Here is a 16,064-nt window from a genome sequence, read left to right on the forward strand (position 1 = left end):
GACTGCCCCACGTAGCGTCTACCACAAGAGAGAGGTATGCGGTATACGACCCCAACAATGCAGGGTACAAACTTGCATTCATGTTTTATGGCGCAGACCGGTTTTTTTCTTTTCGTTTACGGCTTTGCACATGCGCACCAGCTTTTCGGGGGCAGTGAACATCACCTCCACGCCGCACTTCTCCAACTTTTCTCAGCTGGTGCACATACGGTATATCGGTACGCTTCAGCTTCTTGCAGCTTTTTTTCGGCTGCCACGCCAGGGCGCCCACCTGCCCTGATTTCTTTCAGGAAGCATTCCGCCACAGCCATCACGATATTTTTTGGAAAACTGGCGTTCTGCAACCGGAGCACTTGCATCTGCAAGCTAACCTCAATTTTATGGTGGCAAGACTTTTGAGAGCACCACGCAGGCAATCTTTTGCCATGCCCCTCTTAACCAATTTTGAGTGAGCCGAATTGTATGCTAAAGTTTCCTTTTTTGTGCGTGGCTGGTACGACCAGCAGATGTGCCCTGTGCCAAAGTACAGACACAGCTCGAAGAATTGAAGACACCCGTTCATCGGTACTTCATGTGTGAACCTTAGTTTGCCAGAACAATCACCGAAAATCTCTAAAACACTTTTTACAACCTGTGGTTTGTCACTCTCGTTGTCAACATTCACAAACACAATAAAATCATCGACATATCTAAAACACCTCACAACATGTTTTTCCTCTTTTATGCACGCTGCCACGCGCTTGTCAAATTGGCCTAAAAATATTTTGCTAAGTATTGCAGCTATGCAGGAGCCTATGCAAATACCATCTTTTTGCACGAACAACTTGTCGTTAAAACAAATGTAGGTGGAAGAGAGGTAGCACTCAACTAATGCTACAAAGTCATTTACGGAAACCCCGCTACTATTTTGGAACTGGACAGCCCCCCAGCTTTCAATCCGCTCTTTTACTGCGTCTAACAACTCTGTTTGGGGAATGGAATAAAAGAGCTCCTCAATATCAACTGAAAAAAAGCAAAATTGGCTCGTGAAGCACCATCTTGCTCACCCAAAAATTCAGTCACATCCTTTGAGTTGCTCACATGAAAAGGATCTTCTACGTCTATTTGGCTAAGATGCTTTTGTAGGTATTTTGATACCAGACCTTGCCAGGCTTCTTTCTTGGATACAATTGCTCAGAGAGGCATGCCTTCTTTGTGGGTTTTTGGAGAAAAAAAATACGTTCAGCCCCGGCATATTCGCAGCTTTTACAGACTTTTGTAGTCCTGTCAAATTGATCTGTTCACACAGTTTTAATGCCTCTGCTTTTACTTTCCTGACAGATCTTTCCAAGGGAACAAAATTCTTTTCAATAGCCTGCTTAGCCTTTTCATGATACATAGTTTTGGGCAACACGACGAAACCACCCTCCTTATCAGCCGTCAGCAAAGAGAGATTATTCTTCCTGAGGTAATGAATTGTTTTGCTCACCGCTAGCGTTGCCCTAAGTGAACACGGCTTTCTACTTGACAGGCAGTCGACACCTTCGGAAATACATCTAGCTTTCTCTTCGGCCTCTGCACATCGCCCAACTTTCCTAACCATGGTAAGGAGTCCGAGCGGTGTCTCGTTAACCTCATTACAAAATTTAGGCCCGCAGCTCAAAACCCTTTGAACTTTATCTGGGAGACCACATTCCGCAAAACTCAACACTTTTTTCTTCTTATGAACATCTTGGGAATCCTCTTTTGCTTTTTTCCAAGCACACAAAGATGGTGGGCCAAAAGACCACAGAAACTCGGTAGCATTGGCTGCCTCCCTAGCCCAAGTCCTCATCAAGGCGTCACAGGTTACCTTATGCTAGGAGAATGCCAGCAAACTTTAGAGTAGGAAAAAATCGAGAGGCAGACATAGACAAAGAGACAGGAAGGTGGCTGGACTAACAACTGAACTTTATTCATGAAAACGACGTCCCCCAAGTCCGTACTAAACATGCGCAGGCACAACCAAACAAAAACACGGTCAACACCTTATCTATACACATCTACAGTTATCAAGAAATAAAAGCTCTTTCTTGGTTAGGAACACAGATGGCGCGCTTACACACTTCTCGGGGCCAAGTTTATAGATGCGATAGGCTTCAATCAGTTCTCTTTCCTGCTGAGTCTTAGCCTTCGCCAAGATTGAAACGTCATTGAAGATAGGATCACAACCGCACTCCTTACAATGCAGCGGAAGATTACCTCCTGTGCCTGTGGGTATTAGATTTGCATGCTCACGCATGCGATCATTGACACAGCGACCGGTTTGTCCTACATAATCTCTACCACATGTCAAAGGGATACTGTACACTACACATGTGTTGCACGTGCGGTGCTTCACAACATGCTTGGTATTGCACGTACTCTTTCGCGAACTGTGCTGCGAGACCCTACTGCAAAGTTTTGCAAGCTTACAAGGCGCAGAACAAACCAAACTGACGTTGTTTCTTGCCGCAACCTTTTTCAGTCTATGAGAAATGCCATGTACATACGGCATGACCACCAAGTTCTTTTTTATTTTGTCTCGCACTTCGCGATCCTCCCTGTTTTTCAGTGGCTTCACCCATATACATTGGCAGCATCGCACAAAACCTTACCTCCATGCCATTTCTCTATGCTGATGACATTATGCTCCTTCGGCCCATCCATAGCATCTCTGACTGGCCTCTCTTTGGGCTTACCTTAGTCATCGGTGGACTGAGCAACGTCAGCTGCCCGTAAACACCGACAAATCTTGTGAAATGACGATTACTGGACTGTGCCATCCTTGCAAAGCCCTTGTGCTAACTTGTGTAGGCTGTGAACGTAGACATGGGACAACAACTGTGCTTGGTGTGGAATTGGATTTGTGGCTGCCCTTTACTGCCCAGGTGCCTCCCACTGTCACGAGGTCCCGCTGAATGCTTGCATTTGCTATGCACAACACCTTAAGTATGCCACCCACTTTCCGGCTGCTAAATGCTGCCCTCGTACTGCCTATCCTGGGATATTGCTCTACCATCTGGCTACCCCAAACCAGAACCCTCCAAGTTCACCTTGCCAGCTTGCAGCATTGTGCCACCTGCACTTTCTACAGTCAAAACATGCCAAAAAGACGGCACCTCTCTTACACACAAGTCAGGACCGACACCCTGTTGCAATTTGCATCCTGACAGCCTCCTACGTCTAGAGTTCAGGTTGCCGCGATCCTCTTGCTCCTGGCCACCAGACATTAGTGGGTACACTGCGCCTGAGCAACCACATAAATCGCCTTGAGCTTCTCACCGAATGGAGAGGCACAGTTCCTCGTGGCTACCGCATGCTGTGACATTGTGAAGACGGCTTCCAGTGGCTATCACCAGAACATTCCCTCCCGAAATGCAAGATATAGGACCTATCTTGAAGGCCACACAGCATTTGTGGTAGCCTTAGCAAACACATTCAGCTGTCACTGCACATTTTAGTGCAGTAATGACTTTCAGGTTCGACACGCAAGCCACCTCAATATGAGCAGTCCTGCCTTTTTTGTCCCTGCATGCCTAGCCACACCCTTCCTGAATACGAATAAAGTATTAATATGAAGTTTAAAATTTAACATTCTTTGGTGACATGAGTAAACATACAGGTAACAGATTTTCAAGTGCAACTTCATCTCTTTATAGCATGTTTTAAATATTTTTATTCAATTATCCACATTGAGCTGGCTTTTTACCACTGCAGTTAATTTCAGTAGCATGATTTGGAATACTGTTAACCTTACTTAATAAATTTCTTTAAACTGGCATGCCTTTGTGTTAGCATTTCTTTTTACTCCTGTAAAAATAAGTGAAAAGCCATGTATTGTCTGTCATGCATTGTTTAATTGTACACCTTTTCTAGAGCCCCTACTAAGTGTTTTCGACTAGAAGCACTACAGAAATAGGATGGAAGCTTTCACCTGCTGAATACTTTCCACTATCATCATTTTTCAAGCTAAACCTCTCTTTTTCCTTTCTCTTTTTGTTGGTATTCTCAGTGTGGCAGTGCTGTTATGGCTTAAAGTGCGGCCGCTTTGTATGATGAGCGAGAAGGATACAGGGGAACTGAGGGACTTGATTTTTCATTATTTACCACTACATGAAGCAAACAGACTATGAATCTAAAGATGTTATAGAGAAAATAAATTTTAATTTTAATTGAACGTAGAAATAATAAAAGAAATTAAAAAGTGGACAAAAAGGCAACTTGCCACAAGTGGGAGCCTTACCTTCCATATTACATGTTCAGTGCTTTACCAGTTTAGCTACCACGGTGGCCATTGAATATATGTAATTCTGGAGCCTAAAGGTGCTTCGACTAAGCTTGTCTGCGGGATGCTTTTATGTACTAGTACCGCTACCATGATAACCATGCCAGGTGGCAGCTGCCCATAGCATGTGCAGCTGCGGTCTGTCCATGTTTGTAGCTTTAAGGCTGTTTCATATGCTGTGAGTGGGGCGAAAAAAATGAGTGCAGCTGCTTGCATCACAATGCGACAGTCAAACCTTGTCTTAACGAAATGGGTTATAACAAAATAACGAATTTAACAAAGTAATTATAATTTTGTTTGTAATTCCCATGAAACTTGTGAATTTAGAACCTCTTTATTGAAGCATGTTTTCTAGAAATGGGTGTAATAAATACTTTTTTCTTCTGAAAGATTTTCTGATCTCACGCCATTTAACCAAATTTAATGCTGTACAACAATGACAGAAGCTCGTGTGTTTGTCAGTTTAAAACTTGCATGTTTTCAGTCGGTCAGCAATAGGCCGAAATTAGTCGTGTTACTCAGCCGACAGGGGCTGCAAGCTCCTGAGCTCTCTTGTGTTCTATTCTCACAACATCCTGCACCTTAGTTGAGTGTTGTAGACCATTACCCCATAGTGAGGTGCAAACAGCAGTGCACAGGGCTTGAGTTAAATGCTGTGTCTAAAGCACAGGCCACACTTGACATTTGTGCATGTGCATTCAAGTAGCTTGCTGCTTTGCATCTTCTTAATGTAATATGCTGAGCATTGGTCCCAGTTGGAATAAACACCCAAAGTAGGCAAGTTACACTGTTATATCTTCATTTATAGCATTTCTTTATTACTGGTTAATGAATGCCAAGGCTTAGTTATCGCAACGCTGTTTTTTTTTCCTCCATGCTTACCTGTTGCAAAAAAAAGCTACCCAGTAGCCAGGTGCAGTGATGGCTAGCACCTTCATATCTGGTGAAGTATTATTTTCGTTACATAGTGGGGGGTGGGGGGGGGGGACTTTTGTATGGTCATACTTTTTAGTGACTGGTGCCCGTTTCTAAAATACTTAAAACTGCCTAAACGAAAAGTGGCTGCCATCAACTGCAACTTGGCTGCACCGTTGCGATGATGTTAAACAGGTCATGCTTTCTTCTCTGTTCCTCACCTAATTTATGGCTACAGTATGGGCTTCGGATTTTGAAGCATCTTGTCAGCAATCATTCAGCTTATCCAAGTTTTCAGAGCATGCTGGTAGAGCACTGCAGGCCTTTGATTTCATGCAGTGCTCATTATTTGATCACAAATGGAAATTGCATTTTTGTTTTTCTGTATGCGTCTGCTTGCATAAGGGCAGACACCAGCTATAATGAAACAGTGCACGCAAAAATAATTTCAGCACTCCCTTCAATTTTGTTATGGTCAGATTTTACTGTTGGTTATTTTTATATAATTTCTCTAATAGTAAACACTGAAGGCTATTCAAGGGCCTTGGGCACAGGTTCAAAAATAAAGAAAAAATATTCAAAGTGCACACACAAAACCACGCAGTGGTAAAAAAAAATACAACCAAACAACTTCCAAACTCGGAATCTTTATTAAGCATTAAGCATCAACATGTTTAATTGTTTAGATCTAGTGGGTGCAATAAAAGTAAAAAGCAGGCTGAGGCATTCCAGCGGTGTGTGGCTATCGAGATATTGCACAGTTTCTGATGTAGATTTAGCTGGCTTTGTAACATCTGGATTTTTGTTCATTATTCTAAGTCCAGCATGACCATCTGCAGTATTTGCTGTTTACACTGGAGTATACCATGCTGCCCGTACTCATCTGTACCAATGTATACACTTTTGCTATACCACAGCACTTGCATCTATGCAGACACTGGTACAGCAAGCTATGCCTCAGGTACTTTTAGAGAATACCATCATGCAACAAGCACTTCTTAAGTGTTTTCATGCTTTAAGGTAATATTTTGACATTGACTTCTTCAGTCATTTTACTGAGCTGTTAGAACTAGTAGTTTGTATTGATCAAGTTATATTTTCTGGTGTTTATGATGTATTGCCTATAATAATGCATATTTTTGCATACCTCTTGTATGACAAATATTGAATTTCTTGCATGTTACCGAAAAATTAAGCATTATGTACTTTGCCGAGTTTACAATAAATTTTATATGTAGTCTTTTGTGAGTCCCTTAGACAAATGTGTGTGGCATCACATTTCAACATGTACCTGATACTGTTTAGACAATAGGTCAGCAGTGACAACTTTCATTTGAATAATTGCATGGTCATGTGCTGATATGTAACTAAGGTCATTGCACATTTAAATGAAGATAAAGGGCAGGCACATCCTGAACACATACGATAATGGCTGGGAAAAGATCCTGGATCCTAGTCTTAAGAATGTTCTGTGTAATTTGGATGGAAAATTGGATCTGGGTAGGATCAGTTGACACTTTAGGACTGTCCAAGTGGGATAGAACATCCTCATTTCACGTCCTATGGACTAGTTTAGAATGTCTTTGCAATGTCTGGAGTGTATGCTTTTAGACTAGAAGTGACAATTATGGCTATGGAAGCAGTGCTTACACTTTCGATAGGCCCACCCCAGTGACTGCAATGATGTCACAGTGTATATCCTATGGATGCCCACTACTAGAACATGGATATCCTAGAGATGTGTTAATACGTCCTGCAGACATCCTTCGCACTATAGTTTGGCCGTGCATTCGCAGCATTCTGTGCTCACCAAGCTCTTAAAATTGTCTGAACTAACCATTGTGCAGCCAAACATGTCTGAATTAAGCAGAGTTTGATTAACAAGGGCACAATTAATGAGGCTTTCCTGTACTATTGTCTTGGCGTTCTTATTGCCAACAAACTAACCTGCTCACAAAACATATCTCGGGTCACTTGGCTTCATCAAAAGAAATCAGTCATTGTCCCTCCCCTTAGCTTATGAAAGATTTGTTTGCAGAAAACTTGAATATGCAGCAGCAATTTGGAATCCACACCGTACTTGCCTCTGGAATCGATGCAGAATTGAGGAGCCAGATTTATCTCTTCCAACTACGATAACAAACGTAGTGTTATCAAATCCTCCCTCAGTCTCCCTTCTTTAATATCCAGGTGCAGAAACACTCAAATCTGCATATTGCACATGATATATGTTATAATTTCATAAATTGCCATGGTTTCTTTCTTTCCGTCAGTGCACATTTCTTGGCACCTTTTCAATTCCCTGAGTGTCTAGCATCTTCATGGTACAGCTGAACCTCGATATAACAATATTCTCGGTTTAACAATGTATTTAACTTTGTATAACTTATTGTTCTTAGAACACCATCTATTTTGAACCTCAGTATAACAAAGTGTGCTTATAGATGATTTCAATATAAAGAAATTTCACTGCGGTTGCGAAAGAATACCGAGACAATAAATGGAAACTTCCACGGATGCAGATAGCCAAATTATTGAATTGCATGCGGTGGCTAATGAACGCAAGTCACAAATTGTGCAGCTGAGAGTGACCACCAAAGCAGAGCAGCATCATGTGCGAGCGCCATAACTTCAGCAGTAACATCATATCGGTGCAAGTGAAATCGTGCGAGGGTGAGCCAAGAAGGATAATGGCTTAGTGAGCACTGTCTTTCCACGTGAGCAAAGGGGAAATGGGGACAGGGGAAGGAGCTTGCAGTAACTCAATCGTGAAGGTGGAGGGGGAGTAAGTTGGCGCATGTCTCCTTTTCTAGCGTGGCCGTGGCTGTACATGGCTGTCAGCGTGGCTCAGCACACGTGCTGCTTGTGCACCCTGTTTTAGAGATAATCTGCCACATGTGCAATCGCTTGGCAAGCTGAGATGGTGTGGGATTGTGTGCTGTCTTCCCACACGCTTAGTGCTGGCAGTTGTGCAATCTTGAGTTTTGCAGATGCATTGAAGCAAGAGGCAGATAAACCATTTGCTCCCTGCTGCCCGTGCTTTTCATGATAGTGTTGTCCCACTGTGGGCAACACTATCAGCTGCAACACTATTACCAATGTTAATTATGTAATCATTATGGCATTCCAAGTGAGGTTTATTATGTGAATGCCAAGGTACTTGTTATCAGATCCGAAAGTACTGCTATTTAGGTAATATGTAGGTGAAGTATGAGTTGTACAACATACCCTTAGCACCATTATTAAGCTCCATTAGCCAATTGTTATACCAATTATCTACAGTGTTAAAACCAGCCTGTAACAATTTGATGTCATTATTGTCATTTATTTCATGAAAAATTACACAATCATCAGCAAAGAGGTTAACATTGGATGAAATTGCGGGAGGAAGGTTGTTAATGTATATGATGAATAAAAGGGCACACAGCACTGAACCCTGTGGTACACTTAAGGTCACATTACAGAAAGGAGAATTATAATCATTAGTGCTGACAAATTGTGAGAGGTCACTTAGAAAGCATTGGTCGACTTAGTAAGGTTATAATGATGGTTAAGAAGGCTTAGTTTACACAGTAAAATGCTTGTGACACACTTTATTAAATGCTTTAGAAAAATCTCAGAAAATGCAGTTGGCAAAGGATGTCTTTTCTAATATATTATGCAACTTGTGTGTAAAGAAGATCAGCTGCGGGAAATGTGTTGAGGGAAAAAAATCTAGCACGAGTTTGAGAAAAAGAAGTGTCTAGTAAGGCATGCAGCAAAAGAGGAAAACAGTTATGGTGCAAAAGCACATGAAGAAGAGAATGGGGTGAGGTGGCAGGGCAATGCGTGACCTGTATTTCAACTAGAGTGGATGTGTTTGCAGCTGCGGTCTGGAGACATCAGCGGGTGGCGTACAGGACCTGGCCCAGAGAGAGGATCTGCCATCAACACACTACCATGTCATCCTCGCGGAGTACTGCAATGGTGCGTTGTGATACCTAGCCTGATACCCACTGCCAGTCCCGGCTCCATCCTGTAACAGAGGCCAGCAAGGGTTTCAACCTGTCACCACTCACATACACCTGTCCCTGCCCTGTTTTGTGGCTGCCAACCACTCACCTGGCTCCATCCTGCGCAACGAGAGCCACCTGACAACCAGACCAGCCTTGTGCCATGGCAGTTCTGCTATAGCAACGCATCAGCGCCAACGTCTCATTGGTGAGGATTTTAAGGATGAATAGGACTGCATATACAGTATAGTTAACTCTTAAGTGTTTGTAATGCATGTACATTACAAACACTTAACACTGTACGTTTTCTGTTGTTTGTCTGGAGTTATCTTATTTTGTATTATTAAGCTTTCGTTCTTGAATTATGAATGTGTGTCATGTATGGAATGTGTCACTGTCTGTCTCATGTCTGGATATTGCCAACTTCTCATGAGAAAGGGCCGGGTAAAACTGCCTTTATTACACTTGAAGGTCTCTACTAGGTTAAGGTAATGGTGTTCACATTGTGTAATTCTCTTAGAGCACCTGAATGAAAGATAGACACCATGTGTTTCATTTGTGCCTGTCATCTCAGCATCATGATTCTCCAACCAATATTTGCAAGTCAATTGTGGCACCTCTCTGCTATTCTTTTCCAAGTAATATCTAGCAAAATAACCTTCCAGCTTAGCTATTCCAGATTTCATTTCAGCTGCTGTAAGATCAGTGACATTAGGCACATTGTTGATGTGACTGGTATGTGACCATCTGACCAAACAGCACCAAATTTTATGCAAGTTACCAATGCCTAAGCCTGTCCATGTCATTTACTTTTTCAGTGGTACTTGTAGATGTGTGGGTTTTTGTTGAGGTGGAATGTGCGAGTGGCTGTTCGCCGGACACTTAACCAGACCAACCGAGGTACTAGTCACAAAAAGTGCTGTTCATTATTCTTGTAACCTAGTTGACAAGCTCGAGGGCTCCACCTTTCAGCCATGAAAGCAAGAATGCATAGTGACCTCCACAGCCCTGCTTTGGAAGTTTTCTCTACAGAAAACACGAAAACTGAACTTGTGGCACCCTAGTAAACATTAGTCATATCATAAGAAGCCAACAAACACTGACACCAAGGACAACATAGGGGAAATCACTTGTGCCTAATAAGTGAAGGAAAAAAAAAACAACTTGCCGCAGGTGGGAACCGAACCCACAACCTTCGCATTTCGCGTGCGATGCTCTACCAATTGAGCTACCGCGGCGCTGTTTTCCCATCCACTTTCTTGGGTATTTCTGTCCTAGTAGAACCCTGGGAGTGTTAGCCAGCGCCACCACTCACAGACCTTGGCGGCGGACGTGGAACGTCCTTCATGCCGCAGGCGTCACGAGAACGTGATCTTTTTTTGGGTGAAGGCAACTGGTCAATAAACCCACATATGCTACCTAAAGGCATCAATGTTGCCGGATTCGGGACCCTCGTTATGTAATCAATAAGAAGAAAGGGGGTTAACCGAGGGGCCCGATTTTTATTAGTCATATCATAAGAAGCCAACAAACACTGACACCAAGGACAACATAGGGGAAATCACTTGTGCTTAATAAGTGAAGTAATGAAACGATAAATAATGGAAATTAAAGTGGATGAAAAAACAACTTGCCGCAGGTGGGAACCGAACCCACAACCTTCGCATTTCGCGAAGGTTACATAACGAGGGTCCCGAATCCGGCAACATTGATGCCTTTAGGTAGCATATGTGGGTTTATTGACCAGTTGCCTTCACCCAAAAAAAGATCACGTTCTCGTGACGCCTGCGGCATGAAGGACGTTCCACGTCCGCCGCCAAGGTCTGTGTGTGGCGGCGCTGGCTAACACTCCCAGGGTTCTACTAGGACACATAAATACCCAAGAAAGTGGATGGGAAAACAGCGCCGCGGTAGCTCAATTGGTAGAGCATCGCACGCGAAATGTGAAGGTTGTGGGTTCGGTTCCCACCTGCGGCAAGTTGTTTTTTCATACACTTTAATTTCCATTATTTATCGTTTCATTACTTCACTTATTAAGCATAAGTTATTTCCCCTATGTTGTCCTTGGTGTCAGTGTTTGTTGGCTTCTTATGATATGACTAATAAAAATTGGGCCCCTCGGTTAACTCCCTTTCTTCCTAGTAAACATTAGTATTTCACAACTGGTCTTTGGCTCAAGTAAAACATAAGGTCCGCTTGCTACACATTATCAACCCCGAAAATTCACAGCGCAGCCTCTCTTGAGAAGCTGCTGTTGCTATGGTAGCATTGGTACAGCTAAACGATTCATTGGCTAATGCTTCCAGGTTTCTATTAGAAAACATAAATACCCAAGATAGTAGATAGGGAAACAGCGTCGCAGTAGCTCAATTGGTAGAGCATCGCACGCAAAATGCGAAGGTTGTGGGATATTGCGGCACTGTTTTTTGGCACATTGTTTTTTCATCCACTTTCATTTCCATTAATTTATTGTTTCCTTATTTCATTTATTAAGCACAAGTAATTTCCCCTATGTTGTCCTTGGTGTCAGTGTTTTTTGGCTTCTTATGATAGAACATCGCTTCCTTGTAGCATATCTTTTGTTTTTGTCCAATATATCAGTGTAAGCCCCATACATCATTGTCATAATCTTATTTAAATGCATACTCCGCGCATTTTACAGCAAATGCTTTTAGGCCACTTTACAGCCACGTTACATGCTGTAACCGACCGATTTTCTGTACCTGGAGGGGACCAAAAAATAGTTCGAGTAAAAGAACAGTCTGAAAAATCCGTGAGTCGCAAAACCGAACTTTATTCCACCTAAACTGGACTGAAAAAGTCACGAATGGTCTCTTATTTTAAATTCCTGCTTTCTGTAATGACATCTGCTTGCATCTGTGCACGCGTCATGTTCTTGTCATACACACTAGACAACATTAGAGCATTGACAATGTCTTGTGTTGATGGTTGCGGGTGGCCAGAGGTATTGTCGTCGGAGCCTGAGTCGCTTTGCGGCGGTGCGGTCACCTGGCCCACGATCTCGTCATCCATAAGCTTCGCGCACAACTATATGTTGTCAGTCACGGCAAACTTGTGAAAAGTAACAGCGGTGGGAAGGTCCATCCCATTGCTGCGCAAGTCGGCAATCAGCTGCTCGCCGGTGTTGATGTCTTCAGAGGTGCTGTTTGCATCTTTGGTCACAGGCTCTTCAGAGTTGCAAAATCCAGCATGCCTAAAACAATTTGAAATCGTCGAAGGCTGAACAGCCTTCCAGGCATCCGCTAGCATGCCAAGGGCCGAGAACAGGTTAACAGAGTATGTCTTCCCGTTGTCAAAGCACATGAGTGTGTGGCCAAGTAAACAGGCCCGGCGGTGCACCTTAAGGTCTTTAATGACCCCTTGGTTTATCGGCTGGAGCACACTCGTATTCGGTGGCAAGAATTCAAGACGAATAGCTTGCAGGTTTTTTTATGGTACCGTGCGCCCTGCAGCTGTCTACGACTATTACCACTTGCCTCTTCTGGCACTCAAACATCCAATCCAGACGGCAGACGTAATCTTCGAACAAGCTTTGTGTAATCCAGGCCTTTTTATTGCTGCTGTGCCACAAAGGCAGGTTCTTCGCAGCCTTAAAGCAACGCGTTTTTTTTTACGTTCCCTATCACTAGAAGGAGCATCTTCTCAGTGCCAACCGCATTTGCCCCGACCATGACAGTTACCCTCTCCTTACTATGCATCCCACCAGCGCAGGCAGCCTTAGTAAAGTGAATGGTCCGGCAGCATTTTGAAAAATAGGCCTGTCTCCTCACAATTAAAAATGTCTGCAGGAGCATACTCTTGTAGCAGGGGCTTCAACTTACTCGTCCGGTAATCCGTGACCGTAGATTAATCCATGGTGCTGCTGTCTCTGCAAACTTTGTTGAAAGAGACTCCGTGCCTTTTTTTAAACCCACGGATCCACCCATCGGTGAACTTGAAGTCCCGAACGCATATTTTTAAAGCAAGCATCTCGGCTTTCTGCTTTTGCATGTTGCCCGAAACGAGGAGGTTCTTCACTAGGACTCCTTTCAACCACAGCTACAAGGCCTCTTCAAGCTTTGGATGTTGTCCTTTCCAGTCATTTTTTGTAGTTTTGCAGTGCGAATGGTCGACTGCAGAGAAGATTTTTTCTTTGTTTTTCACGTTATCAGACAAGGTTTGTTTGTAGATATTAAACTCCTTCGCGACGTCGACTTGGGTCCATCCTTGCTCGATAAGCCTGATGATGGTGGCCTTCTTGTCCAGCGTCATGGTCGATTATTTTCCACACTTCTTCGGCACATTCAGTGGAGGTGGGTGAAGAGCAGGGGCCATGGTGTTGAAAACACGTCAGCGTTGTGCTGAATAAATTGCTACAACACACTGAAATGATATGTTGTACGGCGGCTAGTGATGGCAGGCAATCATTTCAATTGCACTGTACTGGATAAAAGCCAGCGGATCACTGCTGGACGAAAACATGCGCGACACCAAGGCAAAACTGATGATGATAGTGGTTATCGTGAGCATCACCTGGCGTTCGTAGGCGGTGTCCAAAACTGGCCGCACATGACCGGTTTCCTTCTCTCAAAATCGCTTCCACTTCAGGCTACAGAAAAAAGCATGGCCTTTAAGATTGGCGTTTCTTACAACAGGTGCCACCATTGCCGCATGGATTTGGACGCCTCCTGTACTTGCTAATCAAATTACTAGTATACCTATCTAAAGCTGCTTCATGTCCGATCCGATGCTAGTCAAGCGGCTCAAGATTCAAAATGGTGTCCTCCCTGACTCATAGTGCTGGTTCGTCACATCAAATTTTGTCCGGAAAATCACACTTCTGGCTTTGTGTTTGAAAAATCAGTCGCGAAAATGCATTAGCTCTGTGGGAACACTGATGGTGCATTTATGAAGTCTGGAATATCCATAAAGTCCGAATTTTTGGAGTCCAAAAATTTGATCGGCTAGTGTATACCACTTGACATTGACCACTACATCGAATACATTATACAATTGTCTGGTGCTCTTTGGCCTTCCATGGCCTTTGCACCATAAAACCCCACTAATTATTATGCATTGTTTTAGATACATTAGTAAATTAGTCCGCTACACCCTATTGATAAATTCACACTTTTTCCTCGCCTGGTTTTGGTAGACATGTTATGCCTTGTTAGCCTATATTATAGTATTCCAACAACACCTACAATATATGAAACTCACTCAACAGTTCTGGCAACAATTTTAGCAACTTCTTTGCCTCAGTTTAGCAACACACTCAAAAAAAGTTTGCATTACTAAAAGAATTTTGCTTGGAATTTCTATTAGTGTCCCAAGTTTTGCTGCCACATTACACATCACTAGTTGCTGACCTGTAAAATAAGTTCAACTAGACTAGCAAACTTTGTGGGTAGGGCACCTATTCATAACCATATATCTCTTTACTGCCCACTGTAAGGTGTCTGATTCACAACTCACATTGTGATTTCATATTTTCTATGTACTTGACTCTGGATATTGAACTGATACTTAGCAGGAGAGGTATGCAGAGCCAGTGGAATGTCTTGCTCATAATGCACTAGTGCAAAGATGGCATTGCTGCCTATCTCAATGTGTTTTTATACCATGAATGATAATGTTCAGTCAAGCAGCATTCCTTTATATAAAAGCAAAACATTATGCTGTGACACATGTAAAAAAGTGGATTGCGTCGTTGCACAGATGCACAATTGCAGTTGCATGGTTGTAACCTACGTGAATTAGTAAAGGCAAGGCGCATAAGACCAGGACTCAAGAAGAACACAAACGACAGGACCGGCGCCAAGAAATATGCTCAAGTAAAACTCTTGCCTGGGCTAGTTGGTTCATGCTTGAATTAGTAAAGGCAAGGTGCAGAAGACCAGGACTCAAGAAGAACACAAACTACAGGACCGGCGCCTGTGGCAACAAGTTACACCTGCGCGGCCATCTTGGGCCAATGAGACGCTACTTGTTTGTTTGTTTGTTTGTTTGTTTATTGGTTTCTTTCCAATACAAGGAAAAAGCGAAGGGAGAGCTAAAGGCTACTAGCCTGACGAGGCCCTCCCTCCGCATACAGTTTCGACAACATTACAAAAGAGATTTGAGAAAAACAGCACACACATTTGTAGTTACACTCTACACAGTTCTATGTCATAGAGGATCTAGTTCATATCACTGCACACAAATATATAAAACAGATTTCTTGTCATAGATGTGACAGAACGGGAAAAAAAACATATGAACGCAAATGCAAAATGTCAATCATCGTAGCGAACATATGAAAAAAAGAGAAAAAAGGCGACATCCAACACACAGTAAAAGAGCACTGTTTTACAGACAAACGCTACATATGGTTTTAAATGAGATGTCACTGGTAGCGAATTTCTTTCTCGATAACCATTGTTTTGAATGTTTTTTTCTTAATCGATTTATTGAGGTCGACATCATCTGGAAGTTTATTTAGAAGCACCGGAATTTGGTAATTTAAATGTTGTTTTCCATAATTCGTGCGTGTTCGAGGCTTTCTGCGCTCTTGCCTTCGAAGGGCGAGCGTGTGTGTTTCAGCGGGATTGCTAAATGCGTGTAGTTTATGTTTTTGTACATACTGCAATAACTTGAAGCAATAAATTTCATCAGCTCTTAGCAGAGAATACTTTACAAACAATGGACCTGTTGGCAAGTCTTGTGGGTGTCCTGCATATCTTTCGAGTAGGCGAAGTACACGCTTCTGAAACTTTAGTATTCGGAGGTAGTTTCTACTAGAGGTTGTACCCCAAACCAAAATACAGTAGGAAAGTCTGGAATAAAAGAGAGTATAATAAAGAGAAACTTTAAGCCACAAAGGTATAAGTGAG

The 16,064-nt window shown here is 42.8% G+C and overlaps 1 long non-coding RNA gene, 1 other non-coding gene and 1 pseudogene across 2 annotated transcripts in view; 1 reads left to right on the forward strand and 2 right to left on the reverse strand.

Moving 5' to 3' along the window:
- Positions 1 to 16,064, forward strand: part of LOC139052275 (uncharacterized) — a 38,864-nt gene that overhangs the window by 4,139 nt on the left and 18,661 nt on the right. Inside the window, exon 2 of the long non-coding RNA XR_011509810.1 lies at positions 9,066 to 9,400. This is a non-coding gene — a long non-coding RNA (uncharacterized lncRNA). The remainder of the gene's footprint in view (positions 1 to 9,065; positions 9,401 to 16,064) is intronic.
- Positions 10,358 to 10,430, reverse strand: TRNAS-CGA (transfer RNA serine (anticodon CGA)). The gene has a single exon. It is a non-coding gene; the product is annotated as a tRNA-Ser (tRNA).
- On the reverse strand, positions 12,028 to 13,203 carry LOC139052311 (tigger transposable element-derived protein 4-like; annotated as a pseudogene).

This window comes from Dermacentor albipictus, unplaced genomic scaffold (assembly GCF_038994185.2).
Source record: "Dermacentor albipictus isolate Rhodes 1998 colony unplaced genomic scaffold, USDA_Dalb.pri_finalv2 scaffold_21, whole genome shotgun sequence".
Taxonomy (NCBI): Eukaryota; Metazoa; Arthropoda; class Arachnida; order Ixodida; family Ixodidae; genus Dermacentor; species Dermacentor albipictus.